At 37.7% G+C, this 9,887-nt stretch overlaps 1 long non-coding RNA gene across 1 annotated transcript in view; it reads left to right on the forward strand.

Moving 5' to 3' along the window:
* LOC144205310 (uncharacterized) overlaps positions 1–9,887 on the forward strand; it is a 39,454-nt gene that overhangs the window by 23,068 nt on the left and 6,499 nt on the right. The window contains exons 4-5 of the long non-coding RNA XR_013328057.1: positions 7,619–7,685; positions 9,416–9,561. This is a non-coding gene — a long non-coding RNA (uncharacterized LOC144205310). The remainder of the gene's footprint in view (positions 1–7,618; positions 7,686–9,415; positions 9,562–9,887) is intronic.

Raw genomic sequence — 9,887 nt, forward strand, 5'->3', positions numbered from 1 at the left:
ACTCTGAATATAACCGAGGAGGAAATACGGTGATTATTTATGACGAAAGTAAAGTCACCAGAGATGGCTCATTTATTGTCACTTGACATAAATGACATGATTTTGGAAAAAAATATTGACATGTCTGCCAGATTATTCACTATGTAATGGCCGCAATATTTCCATGAGGCCCATAAAATGAGGCTGAGGTCACCATTGTCAGTAACAATTTCTAGAAAGTGCCAAAAGGTCTCCGGTCCGTCTATCAGATGAACTTTTAGGAGGCCCTGTGAAAACGTGCAATTGAGGACTGGGAATCGAGCTCAAATCTCCAGCCGACTCTCGGCCACCCACACAGATTATGTATCCATGCTCACATCAAGCCCGGGCCTGTGCGCGCCAATTAATTTGGGCCCATATGGGTTTCAACTGTGACTTTTGGCAGCTGTTCATCCAACATACCGTGCTCATTTTGGCCCTTAGGGAGTCAGTGTCACCTTTTGGGAATTTTGGAGATTTCTGTCCGAATTTTGTCGTCAGTCTCCAACAGGTGGATTGTTTGTTTCCCAAAGGGCAAATCTTGGTCCAACACGACTGTTATTTGTTTGAAAGTAATTGCTGTGTTGTGTTGAGCAATCCTTCTTCGGAAGAAAGATTGGCATGAAATCCAGCCGACTTTTGCTCGGTGCAGATTATTTTGAATCCAAATGATTCAAATTGTATATGGTCACCCAAAACATTCTCCATTTATATCATTGACAACAACAAATGAATATGGTGGTATGGGTTTTACCATCTCCTGTCAGGCAAATGGGCTTGTCTTGACTTGATTTTCCTTGACAACAAAAGATGAGGCCATCAGCCCTCAGGGGCCTTGTTGGGTGTTCATGTCAACTAAACAATAGAAACATAACATCCAATTCTTTGTGTCCCTAAAATATACCTCACATAGATGACTTTTAGTGATATCAGTTCAAGACAAACAGGTTTAATGGTGTCATTAGGAACTGGTCAAGATAGTCCATGTAAAACAACATTTGAGAACTTGCCAAATTACATATTTCAAAACATAATAACTAGTCACAACAGTGTATTAGTTGAAGGACCAAAGATAATATGGTAGTTTTTTTTTCTTAAATCTTTTAATTACATTCTTATTGGACGGGGGTCTAAACTATGGACCCTACTGGCAAAATTGTGGCCTATGGGACAATATTTGCGGCCCACCATTTGACAAACAATTGGAGTACTAGAATTGCCCAGACATATTTTCCCACAAATAAAAATGCTTAATTTTAAATTAAGTGAAATAAATAACTTAAGGAAATAGTTGGAGGGAGGATAATTGTGATAAATGAAAAATATATTTGTTAAATACAAATAAAAAAAATTGGAAAGTGTTGGAAGAGATCAAATAATTAAGCCATTGTCAATCTGGCTGTTTGAAATATAAGTGCTTCATTGTAAGATTTTTAAAATATTTGTTCTTAAAACTTGTCTTCACTGGACTTGGCAGCAAGACAATAGCTTATGGGATGTAATTTATTTTGTCAAAGCAATTAAATGCGTACTTGATCATTTTCCTGGTAAAATGTGGTAAACAATTTAAAAGAGCACTCCATGACTAAACCTCTCCCCAGGACTGGTATAAACCTCATGAGGGGAAAAAAAACCCGAACACTCTTAATCTACATTGCTAACATTTGGGAGTTTCAGAGGAAACAGTTCCTAAAAAAGCATTCTATTTATGCTTGCGTCCAATTATTAAGTCAAATTTTTGGAACCCCACTTACTCCCAGTTTAATTAATGATGCTTGTTATCAGCTGTGTTTAAGAAGTAATGGACAATGCTGAATTTTGAGTGTTTACGAGCGTTTGCGAAAAATCCTTCTTTAGTCCTTTGTAATGGGCTGCCAGCAAACAAGAGATTAACAGTGTTTGTCACTCTTCCTGCAGCTGTGTTATAATGCGAAGCAAGGAGGGGAAAGGGAGGGGTAGAAACGGTATTAAGCGTATAACTTTGAAATGGTGACTTGAAATAGCTACCATGGTCAGAAGAACTGGCGTGCCCCTCCAACACCTAATCCACGCTATAATTCCTGATCTAATTAGAAGGCTCAGTGTTAGTCCTGTCGTAAAAGAATAAAGAAAACAGATCACGTGGCTACATGAAGGGAATATGGAGGCTGAAAGAGAAAACGAAAGTAGACGCTCAAGTGAAATGATGCTGTCCCTTCACAATGTACACAATACAATGTAAATATCTGTCAAATACACATTCAATTTGGAAATACATTCTTCCATGCAAATCTCACACTGAACGTCAATGTAAAGCAATTCGCATACAGTCTTCTCTTGTCTGTTCAAATTTTGCATATGAACATCTGTATGTACATCATGTAAAGATGTCTGTTCTGTCGCATGTAAATATAATGAAATCCATTCTGTGCACTGCCAATCCTAGCGATCTGAGCAAACGTCCTTGAGTTTTCAGGTGAAAGTTAAAAAAAAGATACAACCCACACCAAAGACTGCGACTTTGCACGTACAATGGAACCACAGACTAAATTTAGGATTAAGCCAGAGGATAGATATGTGTCTCAGCACTTGACTGCATACTGCACAATTGTGCAGAGCTCTAATGCAGCCCGTAGTCTGAGTTACATTCATGGGAATGTCAGTAAACTCCCATGTGATGTATCTTTGTGGGTTAAGAAATGAAATACACTGATTTAGAAGTAAGATAGATGCGCTTACCAAGGTCAAGGAGGCTCCCCAGCGTAATTACAAGCCGAGCAAATACAAAGGGCATTGTTATTGGACAAGTATAAAGCTGCACATTACCAGAGCAACACAGCTGTTTCTATCAGCCAGCACTAGCTGGGGAAGACAAAGGGCGGGCATCAATTTAGCCTACTTATCTAAAGTCTCTAATTACTTGGTTTATTTGATAAACAGAACAAGGCGAATCCTTAAATGATTCCGCAAGATCCAAAGGGGATTAATTCCGTACTCCTTGGAAAAACAAGTCACTGGTAGAATCCTGATTTTCACTCTTTAATCAAGCATTAATTAGGAGCAATAGGGGGACCAGTCAGACTTGGCATTTGGTGTGATTGCTGTAGAAATAAAGGGCCTTTATTAGACTCTCTAGAGGAGAAAGTGAGCATAGCAGGATAAAACAAAGATGACACAATCAGTCAGAACAGCAGCAAGTGTGAGTTGGGAAAACGGGGATGTGAGATTTTAAGTCTGCTGCATGCAATGACTTATTTCTCTCTTGCCTGACTGAATATTGCCAAAATCCCTTGCTCGAAAACTCTGACTCATGGAGTAGATTTGGGTTAAGGGTTTCCCTTTTGAAAAAAAAAAAAGAAAAACGACAATTATTTAATTTGAAAATTGATTAAAAACAAATCTGCAGCCAACACCTGTAATTTACTAGTTATTTTTGTTACGAAAACAAAAAATAGCATGCAAATTGGGTATGGTCAATACTAGTAGAGGATGCTAGATCCCAATTTTTTCAATTTGTCATTCACAAATAAAATCCCCACCATTAGGGAAATTGTCAGTGATCAACCAGCCAACTAATCACTCATTTGCTGAAAACTTAATTCAAGCACAGCTGACAAATTCAGATGTCAAATATAGTCTATAGTGGTTTTTCTTTGAAAACTGAAAACAACGTTTAACATGCTACCCGCAAAATGCCAATCACATCCTAATATTGGCAGTGCACGCTACACCTCAGCGGTCTCAAAACAACAAACAAAATAGCCCATAAAATGTGTTTTGCAACCATTATGCTCTCGGTCTGTTGTCTTATTTTGCGAGCTTGAATAAAGAGGTTGCGTTTCCAGCAATCTTAGCTTTGTTTGTTTTAGGTAATTGCTACTTGTCCTTGCATCAAGCCAGCCCACATGATGCATGAAAATTACCATTCCCCTACTTCAATCAAAGCTGTGAGAAGAAAAGGGAGGACAGTGGGACCAGAGGAGAACAGATGGGTATGGGTGGGGAGAAGTGAGAGAGGAACACTGAGGCACAGAACTCCCTCCTTGCATGACAAGAAAGGCCACTGTCTCTGATTAATTAGGCTGAGTTGGTAATCAGTTTAATAAGGCTGAAGTTGATGGTAAGAGGGTTGAGGCATGCCAGGCTTAGCACTGTGTTCAGGGCCTCATTTTTCTCCGCCAAGTAAACACGTCCCTATTTACGTAAATAATTTCTTTAGGGGGTGATTGTGTGTGAATATGTATGTGTGCTGAAAATGAAAACCTTTTCATGTCCATCCATTGGCAGTTAGAAAAATGTCTAAAACAAGAATGTCAAAAGTCAGACCAAAACAGTTTCTGCCTATATGTCAGAGACTCAGAACTCACTTGTTCTCAGCTCATGTCCACGTTTTCCCCATTTATTTTCAAGCATATTTCATGTATTTAGAAGGAAATCATCATCTTCAAGTCAGCTCCAACAAAGGGAATAACAGAAAAAATCATGAATTTTTCAACATATGAGAGTTAATTAAATTGAGGTCTTTTTGAAATGAATGCTGTAGTGCGAGATACTCGCTGGACCTACACACACAAAGAAGCTATAATTCACTGATTGAATTCTAGGGTGATAGCGTTCAGCTTTTTACCTTAGTGAGCTATGCGGATGGTCGGGGTCTTTTTCATTCTTTTCTTTCTTAATAGCCAATCTCATTATGGTAGTTATGACTGTATATAGAACAAGATGTCGACAGAGGGCTAAGAAGCCGCAGAGTACTTGTCAGCTAATGAACATGATACTTTGTTATTTCAGATCGAGATGGATACCTAATTTCCCTCCCTGTTAGGCTTTACTGAGCTACATCCCCTACTACTACTTGTACTACTTGGAAAGAAAAAAAGCCAAATGTTCAGTACTATGTGACACCTTTAAAATTGCTGATTGGAAAGATAAAGGGCTAAAAAATAAAAGGATGGCCAAAAGACAGTCAGGGTCATGAACATATTCTCCGTATTACGATTTTATTTTAAAGGTCAAAATATTGCACTTGTGCACCTGTTATTCTAACATTCTGGTGTGATCCTTCTGTTTAACTTACTGTATATTTTTATGACCCAGATGTCATGTATGAGTGGTTTCTGTCAAAAGTAAACTCGAAGGACTGCGTGTGAGATAAGAGCGCCACATAACCCGTTGACTTTTATGATGGTCCACTGTCACAAGTCTGAGACGGTGAAGTCGTGGTGATGGAAAACAGACATAATTTAAGCAGTGCTAAGTGGTCTATTGTCATTCAAATGATGAATTATACTTGGCAGAGGTTTTAGCATCACTCTTACAAAGCCCAGCCATTGTTTATGCCGAGACAACGTCCTAAGTCTGAAATAAGGGAATTACTTGGAAGAGTTTGGAGTTCCTTGGGGTTTGGACACAAATTAGTTCCTCGCTTAACTGGCCTGAGAGTCAGACGAGTCTCGACCATGGCAGGACGAACACTTACAAAGGAGCACAGGGCCACTGTTGTCGTTACGAATTAGCAGTATCAAAACAGAAATATAGTAACGAGTTTCTTCCGCCCTTTAATTAAGATGCCACTGTATAATTGCCTGCTAAACAGAGGGCAAGTGTTCTTCATTTGGGCACACATTAAGACATTACCACATTGTGGCAGGAAGGGACACATTACCACAGGAACTGGGTTTTACAGAGGTAAATCAGGGAAGGGTTGAACATGTACTGGAAATACCGTTGATAATAATGCATCCCCAAATAAATATAGTAGACGTATATTATAACCTGTTTTTTACTTTCCACATGTAGACAACCACCTCCAGTGTTCTGAACTAGAAAATACGCTCTCAATACTTTTTTCAAACAAGTACAAACAAATTGGGGTCATTCACATGATTTTAGGCTGATCGGTTTGGGAATTGAAAAAAATAATCCTACTACAAGCAAATGGAAAAAAGTAACAGCAATATTTCCAATTAATATCGAAAAGAAAACCCTTCATAACCCATATGACTGCTACAAATAATCATTATTTAAAATTGACTTAAGAAACTAAGTTTAACTCCTACAATGTTGAACGGGGACAGTGGCTGATTGAACATTAATTATATTTATTTTATTATTTGAATTTAGCTGCTAATTGGGGTCAAGAAATGTTTACCACATGCAAAATCAGCGTGAATGACACAATTTACAATACAATGCTCACAAAAACAATTATCTACAATGTTCTATGATACTATTAATAAAGCTAAAAATAATCTATTTATGAATGGATAAACAAAGAGTATTTCGCTCTGTGACTATAAGATAGATAGAATTACCTAGAGAACGATCAAACATTTTCATAAAGAAATATGAAATACTAACAAACTTCTTTCATAATGTATTCAGATAAATCAAACTATGTGGAACGGGCAGAGAAAATGAATGTATAAATGGCTGTCTGCTCAGCGTTTTTGTTCATTGAAGAGTTATTATTCCATGATATCAAAGAAAAGAATTAATTGAAAGTTCATTTAATCTCGTCCTAAATGATATAACAGAGGCTTTCTAAGCATATTTCCAATGAAAGTATTCAAGTGGACATGTAAGTAACTCACAGAGTAAACTATTTTTTTTTTTATTATAGATCAAGTACATGCTCAGTTTGGCCTATATATTCCAGTTTGAGGGAAGCGAATTGTACATTGCACTGTACATTGCAACGTAACCAGCTTGTATGTACATTTACAGATGTTAGCATCGAAACCAAACTACCACTGAGGTGAAAGTGTTTACCCTAACACCAAGTCTATTGTTCATACCAAACACTGTCAAAGTAATTTCTTCACAGCACAGAGGTTCCTTTTGGCTTTCACAAGATGCAATCCTTTCTGTAATTATCAATTGTGACACCCATAATTACTGGAAGACTGCAGCATTGCATGAATGACATGTCTTTTGTGTTATAATTCTGTGCATCTTGACAAACATGACCCATTAAACAACCCCGTGGCCTTTTTCTCGAGCGGTGATTACGCTAATTAAACCTGCAAAACATTGAGAGCGGTTGACGTGCCAGAATTAAACAGGTCATTAAATTAGCTGGAGAAGACGTCAACAACCACACAGTTTGTCACCCCTCCAATGTGGGATCACCAGGAGAGGGAATTTAATGTACTATAAGTCTGGTTCAATTCAACAGAGGAGCTAAAAGCTAAATATATCTTCAATAAAGTTTGGACAGAAAATAAATTAATAGGATCTCTAAGTGGTGTATGGGGTAAGGTACAGTTGGGAGAATTAACACTGGTCTGCACTCTGATTTGAGCCTAAAACTATGCTAGATAAAGGTATCGAAAAAGTATAGATATTTGATTGTGTCCTGTGATGCACTTTAAAGGACAATGGTGATAGTTTATTGTTGGCTTAGTAAATAAGTATGTATAAGCTCTCTGCTGCCTTACGACCCTCATGAGAATAAGCAGCATGGAAAATAAATGAATGAATATAGCGGACCCACCAATGGGTTTCTCTACCTGAAGGGAAACCTTGAAATTGGAATATTTTTGTCGTTTAAGTGTAATGCAACTGAACTGTACTTGATACTGCTGTAGATTTAAAAATATTTTTTGAATTTTTATTTCAGTTGGTCTTCTGCATGCCACTACTGGGAGTCCATGGGCCACACGATGAGAACCACTGCTCAATTATATGTAAGTTGCACTTAAATACCTTTTTACTCCATTGAAAACTTTAAACTGTCCACAAAAAAATCTAACACTGCATTATAGTAATAACATTTATTGAATGTTTCTCAATATAGTACTTCCTGATTCTTAGTGTGTGAGTTGTACTAAGAAACAACTTTATCTTAGGGATCTTTCCTTTGAGTTAATCTTATTCTACCTGCTGATAGCAGTACGAGATAGGGCTGATGTCTTATTATCACCAACATATGTTACCCTTTCTTACCAGAAAAGCCTCCCAACCGTTTAATGGGATTGTTGTTGTTTTCTTCCCCCTCCTCTTTTACCCCACTCTTCACAACAAACACTTTTCCTCGAAGATGTTCGTCATATGCCCAAGGAATTTGTCTCCGTGTTCCCCAACAAATCAGCCTAGGTCAGGGGCTAAGACTGGCCTCCAGTTACAGACTATTGAAAACATCTCCTCCACATGACAAGGGGGGAAAGTGGATTTTCCAGCTTAAAAGCAGAATCATCTCTGCTCAAGGCATTATCTTGTGTTCAAAGAGATTAATAAAGGGAGATGCTAGGGATAGGGCGACGCACTCACTGTTCTTGAATCAGCGCTCGTCTTTTTCACAATATGCTTTGAATGCTATCTACAGAAAAATGCAATTTATAAACAAATATACATTGACTTTAATTAGTTTATCCTTTTATCCTCAACATGATCAGAGGAGGGGGTGCTAAACTATTCATTTATCATACTAATTGGTGTCCCTTTCATAGAAAATTACCTAACCACTTGAATACAGCAATAGTAGCCAGAAAACTGGTATATTTCAAACTAAAAGATGCAATTTCTGAAGAAATTGCATGGCGATGCATCACTCCTGGTCATTTGGGACCTCTTAGGTCACCTAAATGCTTAAAGCCAGCCAATGAGTTAAGTGAGTGTGCTATAAGGGGTTAAAGTGTCTAAATTCATTTAAAGCAAAAGAAAGTGTTAATACTACTATTTTTTTTTCATAGACTATAAGTATATGTTCTTAACATTTTGATGACCTTCACCTGGTCACGAGCAGTTTTGGAACCTATCAAAAGTGTTCACAATAGTCATTTAGTTTCTAATATGGAGTAAAATGTGCACCATGCCATTGCCATGGCAACTGCAAATCACTTCTAATTTAGGTTGACCAACTCAGACACCTCATGTAGTTAGCACCAGCATATTTGCTAATTACTTGCTAATTAGAATAGTGAACACTGCTATAGAAATAGTGAGAGAAAATAGTACAATCATATTGAAGTGCTATTTCAAGTGCGCTTTGGGATCCAGCCAACATACGCTTCTCGTATGATCGGCAAAGTCAGCACAACTTCCGAAGGCTCTACTATTCAGCTTTTTTCGATACTCTTAATTGAACATCTCAGGTTTTCTCAATTCTCAGACAAGATCTTTTTCATTGCGGTCATCAAAGTGAAGAAATCCCATGTTGTACTTTGATGTGCTTAACAGAATTTTGGCTCATGTCGCATTACAGAAATAATTAATGGTTTAATTAGCACATGTTCTAAGCAATTTACAGCATTGGAAGCGCATTAAAACATAAAAATTGCTTCAGTATAATACTGTAGTAGCAATTTCAAGGTTTCTTCCTGCTGCTTTATAAACCTGGCGGACAACTGAGCTTTTCGATACTGTATTTACATTTGTTATTGTTATTTTATGGATATAATTTCTTTTTTTTTTTCAGGGGGGAAGCCTGAAAAATAAATTGGCCCAAACCACAGCAGACACTGGAGACCTACCTATGCAATTCTTCAAATGCCCAATCCAGCCAAAATGGATTGGTCCTTTCTGGCTGTCAATGGGAGCCACGGAGCTAAATGAGTGCCCCCGGTAAGTCTAACAAACAAAATAATTGTAATTCATGCACTAAAGTTATATTCAACTGCATTATAAAGGGGAATTATGTCCACGTGAAAGCAAACAATTATTTCCCACCGTTATAAAACTAACTGCACAAGAATTATGAACACAAGTAACTGTTCGAAAGCTGTTTAGAATTAACAGTTACAAGAATAAGAACGATCATTTAAAAGCGGCTTGGTGGGCAAAAGCTGGGGGAAAAAGATCAAAGTTACAGTTTTAGACTGGTTAACATGCTGAAGAGCGCTCATTGCACAAAGAGCACCGAGTAGAGGCTTCAAGAAACGCGTGCCTGT

The sequence above is a fragment of the Stigmatopora nigra genome, chromosome 12 (assembly GCF_051989575.1).
Source record: "Stigmatopora nigra isolate UIUO_SnigA chromosome 12, RoL_Snig_1.1, whole genome shotgun sequence".
NCBI lineage: Eukaryota > Metazoa > Chordata > Actinopteri > Syngnathiformes > Syngnathidae > Stigmatopora > Stigmatopora nigra.